Source organism: Maylandia zebra, linkage group LG3 (genome assembly GCF_041146795.1).
Source record: "Maylandia zebra isolate NMK-2024a linkage group LG3, Mzebra_GT3a, whole genome shotgun sequence".
Classification (NCBI taxonomy): domain Eukaryota; kingdom Metazoa; phylum Chordata; class Actinopteri; order Cichliformes; family Cichlidae; genus Maylandia; species Maylandia zebra.
Window position 1 is genome coordinate 31,761,495 of NC_135169.1, and position 25,133 is coordinate 31,786,627.

General features: G+C 41.3%; 1 long non-coding RNA gene across 1 annotated transcript; it reads right to left on the bottom strand.

Moving 5' to 3' along the window:
• Positions 1 to 5,274: 5,274 nt before the first annotated feature.
• On the bottom strand, positions 5,275 to 6,162 carry LOC143417068 (uncharacterized). The gene is made up of 3 exons (XR_013097281.1): positions 6,012 to 6,162; positions 5,816 to 5,883; positions 5,275 to 5,597 (listed from the first exon to the last, which is right to left on the bottom strand). It is a non-coding gene; the product is annotated as an uncharacterized LOC143417068 (long non-coding RNA).
• Positions 6,163 to 25,133: the final 18,971 nt, after the last annotated feature.

Below are 25,133 nucleotides of genomic sequence, written 5' to 3' on the forward strand. Positions count from 1 at the left end.
TGCACACACACACACACACACACACACACACACACACACACACACACACACACACACACACACACACACCAGTCCTCCTTAATTGGTGGGCTGTGCCCTCATTACAAGTCCAAATATATTCATGTGCTGCTGTTGCCTCTCCCTGAAGACTCCCTCCAAAGTGTGTACTATACTCTGTGTGTGTGTGTGATCACAGCTGTGCATGTGTCCTTGATGGTGGTGAACTTGAATCTCATTGTGCCCCTATTCTTCTCTCGGGGGGGCTCGGTGACAAAGCTTCACAATGTCTACAGAGATGTGTTGAGCAGTCTTTTATAAAACAACCTTCATACACACACACACACACACACACACACACACACACACAAACGTGCAGGTGCAGGTGAGCTCGGCAGGAGGACAGGAGATCGGCTCCAGGCTATTGCACTTGCTGTTTCTTTCGGATAAATACCTCAGCATAATTACCATAGAAGTAACAAGACAGTAAATTGGGAGAATGTCTTTAGCAAGCCCTGTAAAGACGCACACACTCACAATTGACTCACAAACTGCACACTGCTGAATATGGTAAAATCTATATACCCACAGATAAGAATCTCTTCCTTCCTCAGTTAAACTATTTGTCTTTCTCTTTTTACAGTACACAGCTGTCAAGCTAAGTCAACAATCTAAGTCCTGAGTTAACAAACTGTAAAATAATATATAAATATAAGTACAACTAAATGTCAGTCTCCTTCATATAAAAACCTTGTCATCTGTTTCTTCTTCCACTTTGTTTCTCTCAGCACATCAATCACAATGTTTATTCAAGTCCTCCATATTATTAGGAAGAAGCAATATTTCCAAACAAGATGAAAGGCAGTACAGGTCTGCTTTCCTTCCATGAGCTAACACTGTATTTGTGCATGAATTATGGCTCACAAAAAGACATTAAAGTGACATCAAAGTGATTAAAGTGAATCTGCTCAGAATGCCACTTGAGGCTGGTTTGAAAAGTTAGTTTTTTCTCCACACTTTCCCATGTTAAAATACCCAACGCTATACCAGAGAAACACGGGTGAAGTGCCTGGAACACAAAATGTTGATCTATATACCGAAATTCCTACTTCACGACAGCTGTAGTGGTGGTACATTTTTGTATATGTCACCAGTTTAAATGTATTAATGCTTAAAATGCTGTATTTCAGATACTGCTGCAACAAGGAATTGCTAGCTTGCTAGCTGCTTGCCAGGCTTCATCTTAGCTAATTTGGTTCAACAAACTAGACCTCTCAACCATGTTTGTGGTATTGGTACATAGCCTGTTTTCCAGTTTTGGTAAGAAAATGTCTTTTACTTAAGTAGTATGTTACAATGCACCAATATGGTAACTGATAACCTTATCAATAATCTTTGCTAACTGATATCTGATAACCGTTACAGTAGCTTATCATTTATCACAGACTTTAAAAGGAACTATTATGATAAGTTACTCTAAATATGTTACAAATGATCTCCACTACATAAAAACATACTTGAGAATAAATACGATTTTTTTGTTATTTATTAAATCTTGATTGTTTAAAACTATTTTGGAGCCGTGGGAGCGGCCATGTTTTTTTGCACACAATGCATATTAATTCTTCTAATTTCAAATCATTTTGCAGATTGCAAAGACAGTATCCTTGCTGACTAATGACACTTCAGTTACGATGTATGATATGTTAAATGTGCTCTAATCACTGCGAGGATGGATCAAATAATGTGACCAGGGCAACTTGTAATGAGGCTCTCGCTGAGAATTTAGTCCTTAAATCAACTTTATAATTGTGTATAACACAATATGTTAGTGTTGTGTTCACAGCTGCCCGGAAGAGGCCAAAAAAATAAATAAAAAAGCTTTAATGCTGAAAATTAATACAAGTTGCAGCACTCGCTGACATTTAATTTCTCATGCAATGAGATCCACAACCTGACTTCATCTGAGCAGAGAGCAAATACCAATTATGAATGCACTGCAGATTAGATTTTGATGTGTTTACAACCGGCTGATGAATAAAAGATAAGACTTACCGTTTAAGGGATTTCTAAAAGGTAATGATTTGCACTTAAAATGTCATTTCACAATTTCACAGTATGTATGTGTTCATAGTATAGATACACATACAGATTTGTACAGTTTTTTCTTATCGTTCATCTTCCTTTTGCAGCACGCAGCATCCACCTGTCAATCATCCAGGCCTCTCATCGTTTCACAGATTAATTTGCTCGTGGCAGAGGAGGGGTAAGTCAGCCAGAGGTGTGATCGTCACGCCTGTCATCGCTCACTTTACACATCCCTCGCTTCACATCGCCCCCTCAATAAAAAAGAATTCTCTCCCTTCCTTCTCTCGCCTCCACACATACACACACGTGTATCTGATGTCTCCATCACTCCCCCTGTCTGCTTCTCTGTCTGGAAGGCTTTCTGTAAGATGACCCGATGGTGCCAGCAGTGACGTGCTTATGCAATGCATGTCAGAGCTTCTGGTGACACAGACAATGAGGAGAGGACTGGAGGTGGAGTGCGTTTATGTGCATGTACTGACGGGCTTTTTTCACTGTGTGTGGGGTGTTAGTGTGTGAGTGGATAGCTGTGGATCATTTTTATATCCTGTCTCTGCTTTGGACTAAAATGTGACCTACTGACAACAACAGGCTGTATGAGTCAGGGGGAAAAAATGCTTTTATTTCAGCACTGTGTGTCTGAGCAGAACAATTTAGAAGACACTTTCTTATCGTTACATAACACGTGGTTACCCGTAAATGGAAATCATTACCAGTCACTTGAAAATACATTTATGTAACCTCACTTTCCTCCAACAAATGTAAAATCTGTTTTTAGTCAGTGTCTTCCCATTTCACTACTATTTAACACCTAAAAAGACCAAAAAAAATCTCAAAAACTAACAGTTTTTATACTGGGATATTTACAGTATCGCTTATCGATTCGAGTCCTTTTCGATTCTCTTATTGATTGTCATTGGCTCCGTTTTTAGAGTCACCACCATCTCTAAGCAGAAATAAATAAATAATATTCACGCTAATGAATTGCTATGGTCATGCTATGTTTGTGCATGCTTGTTGAGGTATTTCCTCTCTTTCTTGTGATTGGTGTTGGAGTCGTTACTCAAAAAAGTCATTATTACATATTACACAGAACTTATCTTAAAAGTAACGTTTTCGTTATACTACTCATTACATTACTTTCATGTTACTCTGTAAAACAGCTGAAACACACTGTCTCATAATCACCATTCAACAATATAAAACTGAGGCTCCAGCCTCGCACACAAACACGAATCCCGAACGATTAAACACATCTCTAAGATTTTTCTCTAAAGCTGACCGCGGAAAGCAAAGATGAAAACCAGCAGAGAAAAGCGATCGCCACAGTGAAACATGAACAGGCAGAACGGGAGGCTGCAGCCTGACTGCTTATCTGCTTGTTACCTGTTAAAACTAAGGGTCTGAGTTCTTAGCTAGCTTAGCGTTAGCATGCAGATCCTTGCAAAGAACTGAAGTTGTGTTAGCAGCATAATGTGGTTGTTTCTGTCCTGGATGTCCTTTTCTGCCTCTGGATTCAGTTTTCCGCTTCACCGTTTATCTCATTGTGTTGTGCAATAAAAATAAATGTCCATATCCATTCTCTAGACTACATCGCTATTTTCGTCCTCTGACACGCAAGCATCAGTCAGCTGATTGTAGTGCGAGTGCAAGAACCGATAAGTAGCATCGACAGGCAGGCAGACTAACGATTCCAAGGAATTGGACTACTGGGAATCGGTTTTCTGCAAGAACTGGTTCTTGATCCCCGTCCCTACATCTGACTATTGTTTGTTATGGAGCCTTAAGCGTGTTCTGGCTTTTTAGCCTGCGACTGCTGCTTTAGTTCATTGTTACTGTTATCATCAACACACCCTTATCAGCTTCTCACACTCTGATTCAGTCAGGACCTGTAGGCATGTCACTTTAAGGAATTTTAGGAAAAATAATATCTGACAGATGCCCACATATACAGTCAGGAGGCAGGCGGGGTAACAGGTGGCACAATTTGGAAACAGAAGGCTGGGGTTTGGAGTCCTATCTGGGACCGCTATTTTTACACACTCGATTGTGACTTTTCTTTACTTTTCTTTTCGAGGGGCCTACTTGATGATAAAGTCGTTATCTTTATTTGAACCCAAAGACATTTATATGTATTTAACGCTTAATTGGGAAAACTACAAAAACAGTAAATTAGCAATAATAGTTGAAGAAGCAATAATAATAATAGCAGCACAGACAGTAGTCGTCATGCTATGATGACTGTAGCGCATGTATGTCTTTGCATGTTCCCTGTCTAGACGACTGGACCAATCATGATGAAGCTTTGGATGAATATTACCAAGGGCACCGTTAGTGCCGACATCTATGTGGTGCTGTGAGGTTATTACACTGTCTTATGTTACATTATACCTCCAATCAAAGAATTGTTGAATCATTTTATGGCTATGGGCCACATTGATTAAAGATTGTGAAATCATTATATTGTTTTAGGTTGCATTACACTCCTGAGTTAGAAGAAGGTGAAATTATTAGATTTATTAGACTGATTTGTATTGCATTATTCTGCTGATTTATAAAGAGAATACTGTTTGCAGAGAATCATGGCCTTGTTTTTCTGATTGTAGAAAGAACAAAACATACTGCACAAGAAGCCAAGGTCGTACCTTAGGCTCACTGAGAGAGAAAGAACGTGAATGCTTAGTTTGGAGGGGGGCCGAAGCTATAAGAATGTGAGAAACGCTCAGACACTTCAAGATTTTGCCGGACACCCTCCCGTGCACATCTCCCGTCCGGACGTAATGCTCAAAGTGTTGTATGGAATAAAGAGATTGTGGACTGATCATTAAACACAGAGTGTTGTTCTTACTTCACCCCAAAGAATTGGGATATACAAATACACCAACCTTACGACTGTGTTCAATGTGTGCACGTTTGCTGATGTTGTGTGCGCATGCTAAGTTTGTGTAGTTTTTGTGCATGTTCTGTGTTTGTTATGCTGCATATTTTAACAGTCAGTGCAAAGTTTTCATCTATATATTTACTTTATCTTTAGTGTTACTCTATAACACTTGAATATAGTCGTTAATTTACATAATTACATTGTTTAAAATATGACATCTAACAAATTATTGCTACAATCGGTATTGTTCTGGTAATATGTAGATCTTGACCTAACACAGCCATTCATCTTTATTTATAAAAAACACTTACGAACAACCACAGCTGACACAAAGTGCTGCACACTGGAACTAAATTATAAAAATACATAAGATATCAATAAAATCACATTTGAAAAAAGTCAAATAATTAAAAGAAAAACTGAAAAACTAAAAGAAAAATGTCTCATTGGGGCAGAAAGGGAAAAAATAAAAACGAATTTCAAGACATGTTTTAAAACTGGATAGCAAAGGGGCCTTTCTAATGTACTGGGCAAGTTATTCCATAATTAAGGAGTAACAGAAGAAAAAGCCATGTCCCCTCTGAGTTTCCTCCCGGATCTCGGTACTTGCAGGAGCAGCTGGCCGGGTGACCTGACGGGGTGTGGGGGAAGGAAGAAGGTTATAGAGGTAAGGCGGGGCAAGATTGTGAAAGCAAACATAAGAATTTCAAAACATGCAGGCAGCCAGACACTTGGGCAAAACACATTAACGTAGCTTAAGCATTTCTAAGCATTTTTTTTTAACCTTCCTTGAATAAAGTTAATACGTCACACATACGTCTTAATATGTGTCATGGTCTGGGTGGCTACCTGCAGGTCTCCAACAGCGGCTCCTCCTCCTTTAGGCGGAGTTCGGTTGCTCCTCCCTGGCTGACCACCTGTGGGCAATTATTCCGGCAGTTTATCAGACCTGCGCACTCAACCGTTCATCGCCTGAGTATCTGCTATCCCCATGTTAGTCAAGTGGAGTGTGATTGCTCTGTCCAGAACCCGTGTGACGACTTACCTGTTCTTCTTGTTCTCAGAGGTAGCTCCTGGAGTGGAGGTCTTGTCTTCCTCCTCCCCGCTTTCCTGGACCTGGGCCGCCTGCTGCTGATACGACGTTGCCTGCCTCCCCACGTCTCGACCACATCCGGGCCTTCCGCCCTACCTGTCCCCTCCACCTGAAACCAAGTAAGGCAACTCAGTTTAACTGTGGAGGATCGTTGATTGTCTGCTGGATCCCACTGACTGTGATCTCCTCTCATTACAGTGCCCCGGCCCCTTCATAGTCCAGTTTCCACCTCCCCGCTGCCTCTGCTGTTCAGCTGCCTCCTAGAGTTGTCTAGGTCACACTTAGTTACCTTAGGTTATCCTACGAGCCACTAGTGTGGTGGCGTCGTTTTGCTTTCGCTTGTGTTTACTTGTGGGGAGGAATAAATCCTTTGTTCTCTTACCGTCTCGCTTCCGGGTTGGTTTCTGCACCTGTGTCCATCTCTGTTACCTCGTCTCCAGTTCAAGCACTGTTACAAGCGGCTTTATTGCTTTATTGAAAATGTAACTCAAATAAAGAAACAAGGGGACAGACGGAGGTGTCATCACAGTGTGGAACATTGTTAAAATGACCATCACCTCGCCAGGTTCCACCATAAACTTGACTGCTCCAAGTGAACACACTGGCTTCTGCCAGGAAACCATAACGATGACAGCAGGTCCAGGATTACAATTACTAACGTTTTATCTAAAATGATGTGAAGAAAACAAAAAGTAAAAAAATAGAAACAGTTTAAAAACTCCAGCAGATAATAATCACTGTTTGACAAACACATAAATCCACACAGTTCAGAAAGCTGTAGGTTAAGATTCTTGAGGCGGTGCTTTAACATCTGTCTAAAAGATCTAAAGGAAACCCAGCTCCCAACTTATGGTAAATGGTAAATGGCCTGCATTTGTATAGCGCTTTCCTAGTCCCTAAGGACCCCAAAGCGCTTCACACTACATTCAGTCATTCACCCATTCACACACACACACTTATCAGTTAATCAGCTGAAGTGACTCATCTAGCCGAAAGTACAGTCGCTGGTTGTGGCTTAGAGGACTGTGTTGAATCCACCCTGTTCACTGAGCAGGGCTACAACACCTGGTGCATGGCCTTTTGTTACCTAAGCACCTCCCAGTAAAATGCCCACTACCCTCAGTACTGCTGAGCCACCTGGAAATTCCCATACGGTACGTGCCATCACTCACCAAAGTAAACATTATCTAGCCAATCAGTACAATTACAACACTGCACTGTACACTGTACAACACGGTTCTTCAGTTACCTGAAACACCTAACGTGACTTTTTCAAACAAAACTGTATCCAGGTCAGAATCCAAAAACTTTATTAATCCCAGAGGAAAGTATGTGTTCACAGTTACTCCAGGACAGTAAGACAGTAGCAAACAAGTTAAAGTACTAATATTAAATGATAAAATATATTACAAATAACTCTAACATAAAAATTTTCTCCAATATATTACAGAAACGAAATATTATGTTGATACTGAGATGATGTCTTATCACACTGACAGTTATTTTCACTGTAAGGGATGTGCAGATGTTAAGGATGTGCAAGTACTGCAGTGCATACTTGTACTTTTAGGCTACGTCCACACGTACACGAGTATTTTTGAAAACAGGGATTTTCCGTTTTCTTTTCCAAAAGAAAAAAAAAAAGTTTTCCAAAATCTCAAGGAGTTTTTTTTTTTTAATCTCAGTTTCCAGTGACCCAAAACGCTGTTTACATGTGGACGAAAGGCCCGAACGCATAGACAAATCTGCGTTTTCAAAAATACCCGTGTACTGTGGATGTAGCCTTAGATGGAAACAACTGCATCACACAACTTTGTGCGTGATGAGCAGTGAGGCTTGCAGCACTGGAGGCTTCGTTCATATTTGTACAGCAGAATCACTGTGATTACATTTTTGCGCTGGTTTTCAACTTTGTGTTCAAACTTAAACACTAAAAAGAAAACTCGTATGTGTATCCTCATTAGGAGAGGGATTTGTGTTGGTGTGTGAATAATGTAGTGCATTAGTGTGATTTTCTCCACTGAGTAATTAAGTAACATGATGAATTACCTTTAGGAGTAATGTGTTTACTTTATTCTTGGAGAAATGACTTCAACTGCTTGTGATACTGCTCATATCAAGGAAAACAAAATATTACAAGATAAATGAAGCAGAACAGATTTTTTAAAAGTGTTAAAATGATCAAATTAACCCTTTACAGCCGATCGGAGCGGGCACGCTCCATTTTGCGTAACTATTTTTAAATCCCGGTAGCTCTGCAACCACGTAAGCTAGCGCAATAATTTTTTTTGCATATGAAACCGGAGGAGTTGTACTTACATCTTATGCCATCAGCTTGTCCTAGGTCACAGTTTCCTTCCACATATAGCTTTGCAAAAACTGCATAAAAATCACTTGCAGCAACAAAAACATGATATTCCAGAAACACGCTTCGCCGATCCGATCAGCTGTTCATAACACTTCCTACGTCCATCAGCGCGAACTATCACATGACCGCATGACCTGCCCGAAACCGGAAGTGACGTCATTTTGTGGAAATGTAGTTTTTTTACGATCGGGGCCTTATGAGCCTATACTTGTGTTTTAAAAAGTTATGTTTGAGTTTATGACTTTCTGTGTCGTTTCTGGGATGCTTAGGACTCATATTGCACTGCTGGAAATAGTTTATTTTGATGCATATGCTGTTATTTTGCAAATTTGCACTATATTTATTTTCGTTTTTCCTGCAGTGTATAAAAATTGGTGTATTTCAAAAATAAAACTATGAAGACACTCAAAATAAATTTCCTGTGGTGGGAAACTAGTTTGTGCAACTTTTTTGTATTTACAGTTTTGAGGGATGAGCCTCTTAAATTTCTCTAACTAGAAATATATGTTAAAAAAACAAAAACGATTTTCAATTTTTTTGTAGTTTATTGCACTTTTTTGCAATTTATGTAATTACTATGCACCTAATGCAGACATATTATTAAAGTTTGGGCTATAATGGTTGTATTGATGTATAGCAACTTGAAATGCTCCCAAAAATGGCTCCACAGCATGTAAAAATATAATATAAGCTCTGGCGGACTTGGTTCTATGGTAGGTCTTAAAGGGTTAAAGAGCAGATGATGTTCTGCCAGATAGACTGTATTATAGAAGGAGATAGAGTGTGGGTATAAAGGTTTTCTTGTATCTGTCCTTGTGGCAGTAAATCACAGTAAGTGGATAACAGCTTGTTCAGCGACCTCCTCTCCACTGCAGCTTCAGAAGTATCCAATTTGCAGCCAATCACAGAGCCAGCCTTCCTGGTCGGTTTATTCAGCCTGTTGGTGTCACAGGCTCTGATGCTTCTCCTCCAGCAGACCACAGCGAAGTTCACAGCACTCACCACAACTGACTGGTACAAAGTCTCCATCATTTGGCTGCACATGTTGAAGGATCGGGTGAACATCCAGGTACTTACACTCCTACTCCACAGAATATACATGGGTCATGAACCCTTCCTCTTCTCCGTGAAATTTTCTCATTCACATTCAGGACTAAACGATTCTTTCCAGACCACTTCAAACAATCATCCACTCGTGCTCTGTCCTCCTCCTGCCCATCACTAATACATCCAACCACTGCTGAACAGAGTATTTCTATAGGTGGCATGACCTGGACTTGTACTGAAAGTCTGAGGTGCACGAGGTGAACAGGAATGGAAACAGCACACTCCCCTGTGGAGCTCCTGGACTACACATCACCAAATACTACAGCCGGTCTGTCAAGCTGTCAGTACTCTGTGAGATGGGGAAAGTGTTTACTGATGTTTCCTAAAACGTCTCTCTCAGTGCGAATCAAAGATGGTTGTCACTGTGTGAAATGCACCTTGTGACAACATTTAATTACAAGGGTATAACAGCCTTAATGGTAACCCTTATTATAAACCCCAAATTCTGGCCATTTGAAATCACTCAGACTGCGCTGCATGTTGAACAAGCTAAAGGGGGACTGAAGGTTGTAGTTACATCACCTGAGCGGCATCAAACAGCACACAGATACAGTTAGCAGCTAGCTTGTGAAGTACTGCTCGTTCAGACGTCATAAAGAGAAAAAAGCCTGAGTGACTTTCCTTTTAATTGTGGACAGTGCATTCATTCTTTGCACACACATACTCAGATTGATGAGCAGTGGTTCTGACACCATCGCAGATTTCTCTGGTACAGGGAGAGGTTTTTTTATTATTGTGTGATTTCACCTCAAACGCAGTGAAACTCTGTGATGACGGTAGCAGGAGAAAGAACAGCTGCAGGAGATCAGGCGATGTCAGCTGACGTGAGGCATCTCTAACAGATGTTGGTGTCAAAACATTTTTATGAAGTGTCTGTTCCAGTGGATGGGCTCTGATCTGGGACTTTTCTCAGTCCCTTTCTACTCCTTTTCATTCTCTCTTTCTTTAAGACACACTCAACAGCACACAGCACAAACACTCGTCCAGCACCTACTGGTATTGAACTAAACTAAGTGTCTATACTTTTCATTGCAGCAATTTCTTTGCTACTCTGCAACACCCAACAAGGTCCTCTGAGCAAGAGATACTCAATAGTGTGGGCTTATTGAGGCTGGCATTGGACATTTGAATGAAATGAATGAGTGAAATGTGACAAAAATGTGGCCTGGCTGCAAGTTCTTTATGTGCTGGTTATGCACGAAAATGTTATACGTGCTTACAGCACAGAAGCAAGCGAATGCATCTCATCAACGCTGGGTGTTGGGTGACTGCAAATCATTTTCCAGGCTCTCAGTTTGGTTTAGAGTGACAGCATCATTCAACAGCCAGTCAATTCAAACTGCTTTAGGACATATAATGGTGAGGATGAAATTGTCACGGTCTGGGGGGCAGACCGTGGGGGATGTTGGAGAAAGGACCCAAACGCTGGACTTAATGAAATGAACAGTGGGTTTATTTACAGTGAGGTAAATGTACACCACACATTGAATCTCCAAAAGTGCTCCCTCGACTCCCGTGACGTGTCTTCTCCCAAGTGCTGGTATCCCGTGCTCTCTGCCCCTGTGCCTTCACACACCCCGTGTGTCTTGCTGTCCTGTGTTCCACTCTCCTGAGGAAAAAACACAGACACAGCCGTTATGGCACCAACTCCAGCAGGCATACACTGACCAGCACTACAAACACTGACATGGAGTCTAACTCAACGATCCTGCGCCGGAGGAAGCTCCATCGCTCTGTTAAGTAGCTCCCCCGACGATCCTGATCAGAAGCAGGTGTGTGGTAAGCTAGGCGTGACCAGCAGCTGGCAGGGCCACACCCATCAGGCCTGCAGGTGGCTGTCCTTCATCCTCCAGCCTCACACACACACACACACACACACACCAGCATTGAACACAAGAACACAGTGCAGCAAACATACATCCAATACACTAATAACAATAAAGGTCCACACTGTTCACGAACCCCGAGTCCCCGGAACCGGGTCCGTGACAGAAATTATTACAGAGTACAACAAAACAAACACACACACAAAGAATACAATGCCAGCTCTGATTCAGAACTTCAACCTCTACCCTTTTTCTTTATGATACTCTTTTGTAAAACGTTCTTGGCACTATACAAATCTAATTTATTACATTCATTATTAAGAAATATTCATGTTCATTTATGGTCATTGAAGGGAAGTACTTCATTTAGACCATAGCAGCGTTAGTTATATGTAAAACAAACAGTGCGACAGCGATGGCATGTCAGGGCCACTCTTCAAGGTTCATTTATAAAGACATTTGCACGTTTGAGCTCCTGGGATCAATAACTTATATGGAGTGTTATTAGAAGACCAGCAGCACCTCTTTCTTACATCATTAGTGCAGGAAATAAACTACAAGCTTGTTTTCATGAAACTAGTCATCATTCAACCTTGGCTGAGTGAAAACGCTGTCCATGTGCAGCTGGTTGTAACAGGAGTGTGTAGGCCCCGTATACAAAGTGCAACACTTGACACACCTGAGGTGTAATCCTGTCGATTATACTGCCATGCTACACAGAAATAAAACTTACTTTCAGCTCCTCCCTTATCACGAGGGGTTGCCACAGCAGGCAGCTCCACATGCTTGGATGCCCTTCGTGGCACAATCCACAAGCGATTCATGTTTCCTCCAGGAATCAAACCAAGGATGGAAACGCTCCATCTACACTAGAGAAAAATATGCGTCTCAGTAGTAGGGCTATTTTTCATTGCAATTATTAAAATGATAAAAAAAAAAACCTTCTGCTTGTAATATAATAATAATAATAATAATAATAATAATAATACATTTTATTTAAAAATAGCGCCTTTCAAAGCACCCAAGGACACTGTACAACAGATAAAAACACAAAAACTGGAAATATACACAATAATAAGAATAACAGATAAAAGTTAAGAGCATACAGAGGTTTACACATAAGCAATTTTAAACAGATGAGTTTTGAGGGTGGACTTAAAAAGAGGGAATGAACTAATATTTCTGAGGTCAGGGGGTAGGGAATTCCAAAGCCGAGGGGCAGAGCAACTAAAAGCCCTGAGAGAGAAAGAGAAGATGAAGATCTGAGGCACCGGGATGGGAAGTTCATCTGTACTAAATCAGAGAGGTATGGTGGAGAGAGAGAATGAATAGCCTTAAATGTACAGTGAACACTGATTAACATTTCCTTGAAACCTGCATTTGTCTATTATTTTTCTAACATTTCAGTTTGTGGTAATGGACTACACTGAATTTAATTATAGTAGGTCTCTATCTGAAAGTGCAACAACCAAACGTAAGGAAGTGATTCCATTAAATCAATTTTCTCTATTTTCTTCAATGCCATGAAGCACACAGAGAACAAAGTCATTGCTGAACTTTGTAGACTCATCTTAAAACTTCACTAGCTGGGCCCACATCCTCATTTTAGGGTTTGCGGTGTTTTAGTAGGTAAAGGTGAATGCTTGGACATGAATTGAGCTGCGGTTTGGGGAAGGCCTCGAAGCTGGCGATGGCTCCCGGGCCTGGCAGATCCCCGTGTACTAAACAGGAGTGAAGAAGTTAAAGAATTGAGAACAAGGAGGGAGGGACGGTGTGGCATGTTAACGAGACTGAAAAGTTTGCAGAACTGGGGGGAACCTATATAGATGACAACCAGAAGGAGCGTGTTTGGAGGCGTGGTCCCGCTCCTGAAATTCCGATACATAATCTCCAATAAAAAAGCTTGGAGTTTGTCTTCTGCCTGGATAATATAATTGGAACGAGGTGCTGTTGGTCTTTGACATTTCACACACGTACATAGACTTCATAGAAAAATGTGAGCTACACACTAAGACTGTCGTGGTTTAGCCAGATAAGTTAGCATTTCCTTTTTGACTGTATTCTAGTCTTCATGGTGTATTTTATAATTGTATATGTATATATTGTATATTTTAAAACAAGAAAAAATCATGTTATATTTTAATCTTCCAGAACTTTCACATCCAACTAGTCCTGCAACATCTGTCATAGAAGCACCGCTCAAATCTCAGAACGATACATATCTTTTGGTGGCCGTTGTACTATCCGGTTGTTCAGTGATGACGCGACGAATCCTACTTCCGGGTCTAAAGTAGTCTGCGTGTCTAGTCTGGCTTTTGTGTTGTTAACATGTTTAATGTTTTGTATTTTCTTCTATTTGATCTCAAAAAGCTCCTAAAACAGTCAGTGATCACTGTTGACCTCCCTCGGCTTTTATTACCACTAATCATTTATTTAAGCTCAGCTTTTAAAACCTTAGGATGTAACTACAGCCCAGCCCATGCAGCAGTATATGAATGACTAACCTCATATGTGGATGGATTATCTCAGTTGTTCTCCTGGCTGAAGTTTGGTCCTTTTACAGCATCCTGCCATGCAATTACATTTGTTCCTGACCACCGAGAACACTCACGTTAACTTTTATCGAGTGGAAAAAAAAGTTAGCTTGTTTATATTATGCTAACATAGCTGTGTCGCTAGCGGTCACGTAGCACATCATTATATACCAGCTAGCCCAACTTCAGTAACCCTACAAACGTCACTGCTGTTTAGTTTTCTGTCTTCATTTATGCTGGAAGTGATAGCAGAGCTGTACGTTTTAATTTGTTTCCAAAACCCCGCAGTCAGGACATGCTATATTGTATTTAGATAGAAGCTAGCGAGCTAACTCCCTGCTAACTTCTAACTCCGTTAAATGTCATAAATTCCGTTTTCATGGATGCCTGGATGTTAAACTCAATTGTTACACCTGGTAGAGCAGAACGCTGATCATTTTATTAAAGATGAAAGACTTTAGACAGTTTTTCAACTCTCAGGAATGCCACAGTGATCGTTTGATATATGGACCTGCAGCGGAGTTTAGACCCAGACACGGCTAGTGACGTCAGACTGAACAATCGGATAGGAGTTAGAGAGGAGAGCTAGGCTCCGCCCGCATTCCTGTTGCATAGCAACAGATGCATAATAACAGTAAACAATCTTTCCTTCAAACTACGTCAGGTCTTGTCTACGTGCATGTTGTTGCAAACTGCCTCGATGGTCACCCCGTGTCAATGGTTTACACGCTGCATGATGAAAAAACACTTTCACCTTCTGGCTGCACAAGCTGGAGTTTGATGACTTAATTTGTGCTGGAAGTGAAGAGGATCATCAAACCAGAGGGCAGGATCCTCATCCGCTTCTACAGACCACAACCACAAAAGCACCTCTGAGTCTAGCGGTAGCTCTGCCTGCTGAGAGTTTTGTCTACGATGATTAAATATCTCTATAATTTAAAAATATATCCCTACATATGTATATATTTAGATCCTTTCTTTGTATCGCAGCAACAATCCAACTGCAGTTTGTCCAGAAATTACAGTCTCTCGTTGTTATTAAACCTTCATCTTATTTTGAAGGTGGAGGTGACTGTGTGTGGGCCAGAGGGTACTCTTCAGCTAACACCAACCAGCTCGCTTAGCTATGAAGATACTGCAGCAAGTGTCTGACATACTTAGTTGGACACATGCTAAGAAACTAAACGAAGAACTTCTTTAAAGTATCTGTTGGTGCACACTCAACACTAAACATGAACAAAAAGCAGCCACCTCTTACTCAAAGCAGCCCATCGCCTTCTAAAGCATAACTCTAATCCGTAATGTGATTTAAATTGCTGGGTTATTTCTGTAGCTAAGCTGGACTCACTTTTGGAGACAGCCTTAGGAAACTACTTCAGGTTGGCTTCGTTTTCAGCTCTGAAGGTTGCAACTTGGCTTAAACCTTATGAAACAGTGGCAACACGCATCAATCAGGAAACGCTGCTTTGCTGTTCTGAGCAGAGAGTACAGACTAATGTCACTTTTTTTTAGTGCAGGTTTACCAAGTGAAAGCTGCAGAGCTTGAAGGTTTATCTTCATGACAACTGAGGAAAATACATCTGCTCCACATTCTTTACAGTCCACCAATTTAGGTCACAGTCTTCGTGCGTCCTGTCCAACTGGCCCTCCCTGTGAAAAGCAGATGCATGCTGGTTTCACTGAGTAATACCCATGCAATACAGACCATCCCTCTGCCTTGTTTCTTGGCCTCTGCAGTCATTATCAGGCCACAGGATCCCGAGTCGTTAACTCACTTGTCAGATTCTGGAGTCCAGGAGATGTGAACAAGGTGTCACTGAGCTGTGTGGTGGAGCACTGATCCGTGATGAAGGCAGGGAAACAGACAGGATACAGGGGACGTATAAAACCAAGTCAACTCTTCTGCCTGCTGTCGTATGCTGCAAGGCCCGGAGGCAGTGTGAGCCCAGCAGCACACGGGTGCATGTGAGTGCACTGGCACGTGCGTTTTTGCACGTCTCTGTGTGGATACGGTCTCGTATTAGTACTTTTTAAAACTGATTGATGTAAATTTAATTCATTGAAATTTTAATTGGAGCATCTTTCATATATAAAACTTATAAAATCTTAACTGTGCTGCCAGTTTATAAAAGCTCAGTAAAAATTAGAAAGCATTTTATTTTGAAAGTATGAAACAACACTTTCACCTTCTGACTGTAGAAGGTAATGTATACTCACAGGACACTTGATTAGGTACACCTTGCTAGTACCAGATTGGACCCTTTTTTTCTTCAGAGCTGCTTTAACTCTTCATGGCACAGATTCAAGAAGATCCTGAAAACATTCTCATCACATCATGATGACAGCATCACACGGTCGCTGCACATCCATGATGTGAATCTCCTGTTTCACCACATCCCAAAGGTGCTTTATTGGATTGAGATCTGGTGACTGCAGAGGTCATTTGAGTTCAGTCAAATCACCGTCATGGTCAAGAAACCAGTTTGAGATAATCTGAGCTGTGACATGGTGTGTTATCCTGCTGGAAGCAGCCATAAGAAGATGGTGCACTGTGGTTATAAACGGATGGACATGGTCAGCAACAATACTCAGGTAGTCTGTGGTGTTTAAATTATCCTCACTTGGTACCGAGGGGCCCAGAATGTGCAAAGAAAATATTTCCCACACAATTACACATTACATTACAACATCGCCCTTACAATGCTATCTGAATTTTGCAGCAGAAATCAAGACTGTTCAGGCAGCATTGTGATCACTTTTGGTGAGCCTGTGTGAACTGTAGCCTCAGCTTCCTGTTCCTAGCTGACAGGAACGGCACCTTATGTGGTCCCCTGCAGCTGTAGCACATCTGCTTCAGGGTTGGATGTGTGTGGCTGTTTTGCAGAACTTGGTTGTAATGAATGGTTTTTAAAGTATTGTTGCCTTCCTATCGGCTCAAAGCAGTCTTGCCATTCTTCTGACATCAACAAGCATTTTCATAGAGAGAGCTGCCGCTCTGTGGATATTTTCAGTTTTTCAGAGCATTAGTAGTAGAGCATCGAGATGGCTGTGTGGGAAAATCCCAGCCTGGCCTGGCAACAACAACCATGACACGTTCAAATTTAACCTTTCTTCCTCATTCTGACGCTCAGTTTGAATTTCAGCAGGTCGTCTGCATGACTAAATGCATTGAGCTGCTGTCATGTGATCAGATGATGTGTCAGATGTTTGAGGAACTGAACAGCTGAACGGGTGTAACTACATTTCACCACATAAGCCTTAGTGTGGAAATTACATATAAATTGAACACACACTTGCTTTCAGTGTTTCTAATGACAGAATGAAAAAACACAACTTTCCTGAGCTGTATAAACTGCTACTTATTACAATGCAGCTACTTGTCTTCTGTCTATCATGTTATTTTCCCTGAAGAGCTCTCGAACTGACACGAAGAGGCCCGAACAGCATCGCATCTGTCTGCCAGCATGATCACCCAACAGCATTGGATATGAGGCTACACACAATATTTGCCATGACTCTAACATGTAACGCACACACACACACACTGACAGTATCTCATATGACCAGTGCCCGTGTCCCTGCTCATTTATCTCTTGGTGAGTCAGAGATGCTTTTTTGCAGCGTTGAGACCACAACACATCACTTCCATTTTAGTTCACACTCTGAAGGGCTGTGGGCGGCATGAGTGTGTGTTTGTGCAGGGAGAGAGAGCAAGAGGGCAGAAAGGAAAGGGAGAGGACTTATGTGCACGTGCATGTGCACGTGTGTTGCAATTAATTAGCATTAGCGGGGCGCTGTTGGTTTCCGAGCGGCTGCAGATTGCCACACTGGAGAGTTTTCCACTCAGTGGATGGAGGAACTGGCCCACAGTGATCTGGCGTGTGAAAGCTGCTGGAAAGACGAGGATGTCCGAACAAGGCAAACACCAAGCAGTGAAACACCGAGAGCTACACAACATCGGAAGCATAGATTCCCCCCTGAAGGCGTTCAGCAGACCGCAGCTTGATAAAATGCGGCATTAAAAACATGCACACACACACACACACACACACACACACCCTGACCTTGGAATAATACAGTTTCATGTGCCAGTTTGGTTGGATTAAGTTATTCACAAGAAGTCTGCACAGAAAATGTAACTAGCTATGTATCAACATGAGTGGTTAAAGACTTGATATATCAGTTAAGCCACATTTCTATAATAGCAGATGTTGCTGTGTTCTTAAACTGGCAGCTGTATAATTTATCTCTCAGCTTCCCAAATAAAAACCTACAAGACTGACAACAAAGCAAAACCGACAGAGGTGCCCAAAATGAAGCAACTCAAATGGGCACTAGAAATCTCTTCGACCTTCATGTTAACGTCACATTTATAAAATGTAAAAATCCTTTCTGAACACCCGTTTTTTAAAGCCTTGAGATTTAGTTTTCTTACTGTTGCATTGTTTGGTTTTTAAAATGAGCAGGAGGTGAATGAAGCTATTTATAATTTCCATCCATCTGTCCATCATCCATCCATCTTCGTATCTACGTAGGACAAGCCCACGGGAAGACCTCACCTAGGAAGTGCCCAGAGGCATCCGAGTCAGATGCTACCTCAGCTGCCTCCTTTCGATGTGGAGGACGAGCAGCTTGACCGTCCATCCCGAACAGTGTTGGTCAAGTTACTTGAAAAATGTAATCAGTAACTAATTACTGATTACTTCCCCAAAAAAGTAATCCTGTTACTTTACTGATTACTTATTTTCAAAAGTAATTAATTCCTTAGTTACTTAGTTACTTTTTAAAAACACGATTTACAACCTGAAGAGGTGATAAAGTGATAGATCTTTCAGCCCAATTCTACTTTTTCTGCATAATCCATCATACAAAATGTAATCAAATGGAAAAGTCTCTTTTTTTAACTTGTTTTATCAGTTTTAATCTTTTAACTTTATGCATCAAGCAAAAATTAAATTATATGCAACATTCTCTGACTGGAAGAAATTTGTTTAACATTTAAACCTATTTTCTGCACATTCCAGCACATAAAATATATATATTTTTTGTTTACACTCACTCTTTCAAATAGATGCAAGTAAAACACAGCAGAAAATAAATAAAGTCAAAGACTCAACGGTCCTGTTGCTCTATTTTCACCTGTGTTGCAGGAGTGGTGGAGGCGGAGGCGTTCCCTGGTGCAGGCGGTCAGTGGAAGAATCCGCGAGTTTCTCTGTGAGTTTCCCATTATGTCGTTGTGCACTCGGTGCTTGCTTGGAAGTTTAGGGGTTTTTTTCGCTGTAAAAAGAAGTTTTCTTCCCACGCATGATGGACGCTAATGTTTTTGTCACTTTTTATGGAATCAAACTCAAAGTAAGGTCAGTACTTCCACACTTTAAACGCTGCACGCTCATACTCTCTCCCACAATCGATATGTGATCCATTGTTGATCTGCACACAGCTGTTGTCACCAACGGCGCCCTCGCTTACGTCACTGTCATGAGATATTCTCGCAAAAAAATCACGGTTTTAGTAACGCAGTAAGACAGCGTTCCTATGGGAAAGTAACGGTAATCTAATTACTGTTTTTGCAATAGTAATCCCTTACTCGTTACCTGAAAAAAGTATTGGATTACAGTAACGCGTTACTGCCCATCTCTGATCCCGAATGACTGAACTTCTCATCCGTTCTCTAAGGGAGAGTCCAGCCACCCTTTGGTCGAAGCTCATATGTGCCACTTATATCCACAATCTCAGTCTTTCTGTCATGAGCCAAAGCTTGTGGCCATAGGGGAGAGTAGGAACGCAGATCTCACCAGTGCCTTTACACTCAGCTCTCTGTTCACCACACTGGTCCACGCTACTGAAGATGCAGCTCTAATCCATCTGTCAAGCTCTTGCTCCCCTCTTACCTCACAAGACCCCAAGATAACTTAAGCTCCTCCACTTGGGGCAGCAACTCATCCCTGGCCCAGAGCGGGCACTCCACCATGTTTGGGTTGAGAACCACAGTCTTTGACTTGGAGGTGCAAATTCTCTTTCCTGGTTCTTATTTTCGCTTACCTGTAAACTGCTTCAGTGTAAGCTGGAGGCCACTGCCTGATGAAACCAACAGAACCACATCATCCACAAACAGCAGAGAGGTCTCTGAGTGGCCCTGAGAAATGCTGTCCATAAAATGATGAACAGAATCAGAGACAAAGGGCAGCCCTGGCAAAGTCCAGCATCCACCGGGAAAGAGTCCAACTTATTGCCGGTAGAGCTGGGCGATAGAACGATAACGATATGTATCGCGATATAACTTTTACTCGATAGAGAAATTAAGCTATCGCGATAGACCTCGCCGCTCTTGTCCTCAAAGAAAAAAAAAAAAAAAGGTCAGCCAATCCAAATTAAGTAGCGCAGAGCCGAACCAATCACAGCCGCAGCGTCACGTCGCGTGGCTTGTTTCGTACGGCACAAATGCCAAGCCGCACGTGTGTTTGTTTGGGAAGTAGCCAGCGGGTAATGGAGGAAATGAGTGTGCCGACTAGAAAAATCAACCGAGCGTGACCGAAGAGAAAAAAGATGATGGTTCCAATGCCGGAGAGATTGTCAAACGGAAGAGCCATAGAAGTTCCGTAGTGTGAAGGTATTTCGGCTATTTCAAGTCTGACAAAAAACAGAGTAGCGTGCACTGTAAATTGTGCCGAAAGCAAGTCTGGAAATACAATAAACTGGAGCATGCGTCACACTGCACGCCACGTTATTGTTTCGGTGAAATGAATTTCTACAATACTGTTACTGTTAATTCTACTCTCTGCAGTGTTTAAATGCTTACATATACACACAGTTACTGTCCCTCCACACATACAACTCGGTTCTGCTTCTATGCCCCAGCTTTGTTTACTTTTTCCCACCGAGGCTTCTAGACTTCTGATTGGCCAACATTTCGGCACAGTTAGGAATCTAGCGCCACCTGCTGCTTTGGCATGTTCATAGCAGCGTTTTCCTTCATTTCTGCCTTTATGTGTGGACGGGATTATTTTTTAAAACGAAAACGGAAAATCTCAGTTTTCAAAAATACCCGTGTACGTGTGGACGTAGCCTCAGTCTCTGACTGGAAGCGCTAATTCGTCATTCGGCTTTTGTCAGACTAAAGTAACTGTTAAAACTGTTTGAAAAGCTCAGCTATACAACAAGGAGAGATTGAGAATTTCCTTTTAGTTCTCAGTTTATTTGATATTGACAAAAGTTAGTCAGTTTTGTCTGTTCTTCTGTAAAACAAACTAAGATTTATTTTTAGAATTAATACTTTGTTTCTAAGTGGAATTGACAATTTAGTCTGTTTCGTTTGTTCTATTTTGAAACTTAAACGCTTTAGCGGCTGCCTTTTGTGTAGTTTGCAATATTTGCCTTTATTTATCTGAAAAAGTCTCATGTTCCTTAAGTACATGTACCCTGTTGAACTTATTATGGGAAATAAATATTTAAATAAAAACAAGCTGCTGATTATTTCACATTTTACTTGTGAGCAACGGCACATTTAAATCTTACAAATATAGTTATTTGGCTTATATCGTGATAGATATCGTTATCGCCTGAAATGAAAAAAACATATCGTGATATGAAAAAATCTCATATCGCCCAGCTCTAATTGCCGGCGATGCAGACAAAGCTCTCGCTGCAGTTTCTACAGAGACCAAATGAGAAAATATAGAATTCAGTATTTCTCCACCGGGGCTTTATTCCTGGCAGCACAGCTGAGCCTTTGAAGGAAAGTACTGCTCCAGTAATTCTGCATGTGTGAGGAAATAACTCAAACACATGGTCCACTCAGTAGCTTCTGCTTGATCTCTGAACTGCATCTCACAGCCCATTTTATCAGCGTCTCACACTTCATTTCATGGGTCAGTCACTTCTTGAAAAGTTTTCCGGCCACATTTATGTAACACTGGTGCTATTTCGAGGAAAACCGACAATGATGCAGTTATTCAGAGTTAAGTTTGGTACATGGAGCTGACAGAATATGCATCGGCTGATATCAGCAGAAATCTTCCCAAGAGAACTGCTTCCACTTGCATAAAATCAATTGTGAATAAATAAATGCATTAAATAAAAAGGTAAGTAATTAAAAAAAATTAAAGCCAGTATTGCTAAAATCTTTCCAATAGCCCTGAATGACAGTATTAAAATGCACCTATACTAAAACAATGTTCTTTTTAGGCCAAATAAAGAGTAGCAGAAGAAGAAGAAAGTCCCACATGCCAGACATCATTTTGTAAATGTCATTGTCATCATTTTAAAAATGGCTGAGCTTCACAGTTACACTCGTCAAGGACGGGTCCAGGGAGGCATGAAAATGACAAGAAAACAAGTCCGACTGCAAGAAACAAGAAAACAATCCTAAATAGACTAAAGAGTGTGCAGAGGAATGAATGTGAACACAGGACGCATGGCAGAGGCCCAGAGAATAATGATGTGATGCCAGACTTCAAATAACATCTGGAGCTGGCAGAGCACCAGCAAACCAAGCATTCAGAAGGATAAATAATGAGGAGTGTGGGCAGGCAGGCACATTATCATGTTAGAGCTGATCTGAGAAACAATATAGAGAGAGGCATGAGGTTAGGGTAAAAACACCTAGAGCTGACCTGCTCCTGAAGCACCGCAGAGAAATACGTGGACAGACAAACATCTCAGCGACATGACCATTGAATCTCGACTCCCTATTCTAATAAATCAGCCTCTCATTAACCACATGAGCAAAACTGAGGTCCAGTTCTATTTCATATAAGCAGCGTGTTCTGCACCCACAGGAAGTTTGTTCACAGCAGCTTATTATGTCTGCAAATCTGGCAGTGAAAGCAAAGATATAAGTCATAACATTAATCATGGCTTTGTTCCATAACAACGTGAGAGTTTACATGGATAACAGAAGGGACTGAAGCAACTACAGACATGTGAAAAAATGAGTACACCTTGTGATTTAGTAGCTTGTAGAACCTCATTTAGCAGCAATAACCTGACATAATAATTTCCTGCATGCCTTTATGAGTCTCTCACATTGTTGTGCTGGGATTTTGGCCCAGTCTTTTTTACAGTGTGCTTTCGTTGTATTGACGTTTGCAGTGATTCATTCATGCACAGCTCTAAGGTCCCACCACAGCAGTCTGGACCTCGACTGTGTTTGGGGTCATCGTCCTGTTGCATGACCCAGTTTCAGCCAAGCGTAGCAGTAGCAGCTCTTTAGCTGTCAGACTGATGACCTCACATTTGACTCTAGAATATTTTGGTATACAGAGGAGTTCATGGCTGACTCTGTTAGTGGGTGATGTCCAGGTCCTGTGGCTGCAAAACAAGCCCAAAACATCACCTCTCCAACATTGTGCCTACAGCTGATATGAGGTGTTTGGTTTCCTCTAAATTTAGTGGTGTGAAACAAACATCTGTACTGTCATGACTTTTATAGATAACTGAGGCCTGTTGACTCTGAGATGGAGAGTTTTTTTTACACGGTCTGACGTTGGGGTGAATTTGCTGTGACATCTAGTCTCCTGGGAGGATTGTAGCATTGTGTGTTAATATGCCAATGCTACATTAACACAATGTCAGTTAGTGCAGGTAGTTTCATTAGTGATTCTAAATTACCCATAGGTGTGAGTGGTTGTTTTGTCTGTGTTAGCCCTGCCTTAGACTGACAAACTGTCAGGGGTGTACCCCGCCTCTTGCACTATGGTAGCTGCTTCCCCTCTCCTGGGACCCTGATAAGGATAAGCTAAAGATAATGAATGGATGGATGGATGGTACAGCATATGTAAACAAAATAAAAATTGGGCTTAAAAAAAGCGTATATGACCAACAGTATCAAAGCATATATAATTATGATTCAGGACAAGAGTTTTGTGGCACAATGGTGCAACGGTTAGCCACCTTGCCTCGCCACAGGACGGTATGTGGTTGAAACCTTCTGCTCGACCCAGGTCTGCCTGTGTGGACTTTGCTTGTTATCCCTGTCCCTGTGTGGGCTTCCTCTGGGCACCCCTGCTTCCTCCCACAGTCCACTTTGCTTGTTAGGTTAATAGGTGATTCTAAAGTGGCCGTAGGTGTAGACGTGATCCTGTGTGGTTGCCTGACATGTCTCTTTCCATTAACCCTGTGTCAGACTGGTGACTTACTAAAATTTTATTAGCATTTAATCAAGCTCTTTCCATTTTTTTTTTTTTTGCCTGGTTTATTATCAATGTCAAAATAATGTAGGCTAATGCTTTATTGTATTACAACGGGGAAAATCTGGCAACATGCCAGATGCTTTGTCACCCCCCCAATCCACATACTGAGCATATCAAGTAATAGTCCTTATAGTTAGGTAGTTATAGGTATCCAGATAGTCAGTTAGTTTCCTATGGCCACATAAAGACACAGTTATAGTTAGTTAGTGATGTGATATAAGTTCTACATTCAGTTTAAACACAGTTCAAGTTGTCAAATGTCAGTTTAGTAAGTTAAACATGTTTATTATTATTATTATTTTATTGCTTCACATATGTAAAATATTACATCATTCATTAGATACAGAGGAAGGTAAATGTTGTTCAAAGTCACACATAAAGAACCAGAACCAAATGTTCACCTGTTTCAGAAAACTTCTGGAGCTTTTTGGCCATGTCGGCGACATAAAGCGCGGACTCTGGCGTCACCTGGCGGCCATTAGCAGAATCACACACCTTCACCTGTAAGAAGAAAAAAAAGAAAAAAAGATTGATGCAGCAGTCCAGAAATAGCTCTCACAAAAAAGCGCACAGTGCGTAAAAGTCCAGTTCCGGTTATGTGACGCTTCTCACAGCTTCTCCCATGGTCACACACACGCAGTTTTATAAAGAGCGGTGTTATTTCTGATCGTTTAGTCTCTGTGGGAAAATGCAAATTGTTTCAATTAGCATTTTCAGGACCTTTGTGCGCTTTCTCTTCCACCTGAACAGCGCGTTATATACTCAAGGGCTTCATTAGGGGAACAGAAGTGGGACGATTCGCTGCCTTTCTGCAGTAAAAAGTCTGTTTATAATATTTTTACGCTATTTTCTTGGTTATATCACAGATTTAAAAACGTGCCTTGTGTCCCCTAAAAGACAAATGATTTCGTCTTTTATAGTTTGCACTGGTGCTGTCTCCTTCTTGGAGTCCATCAACCTCATGAGAACATTACAAAAGGCTTAAAGTTTTGTGAGGCTCCTGCATTATTACACGGGAAACGCCCTCTATTAAATATCGTGTCCACTAT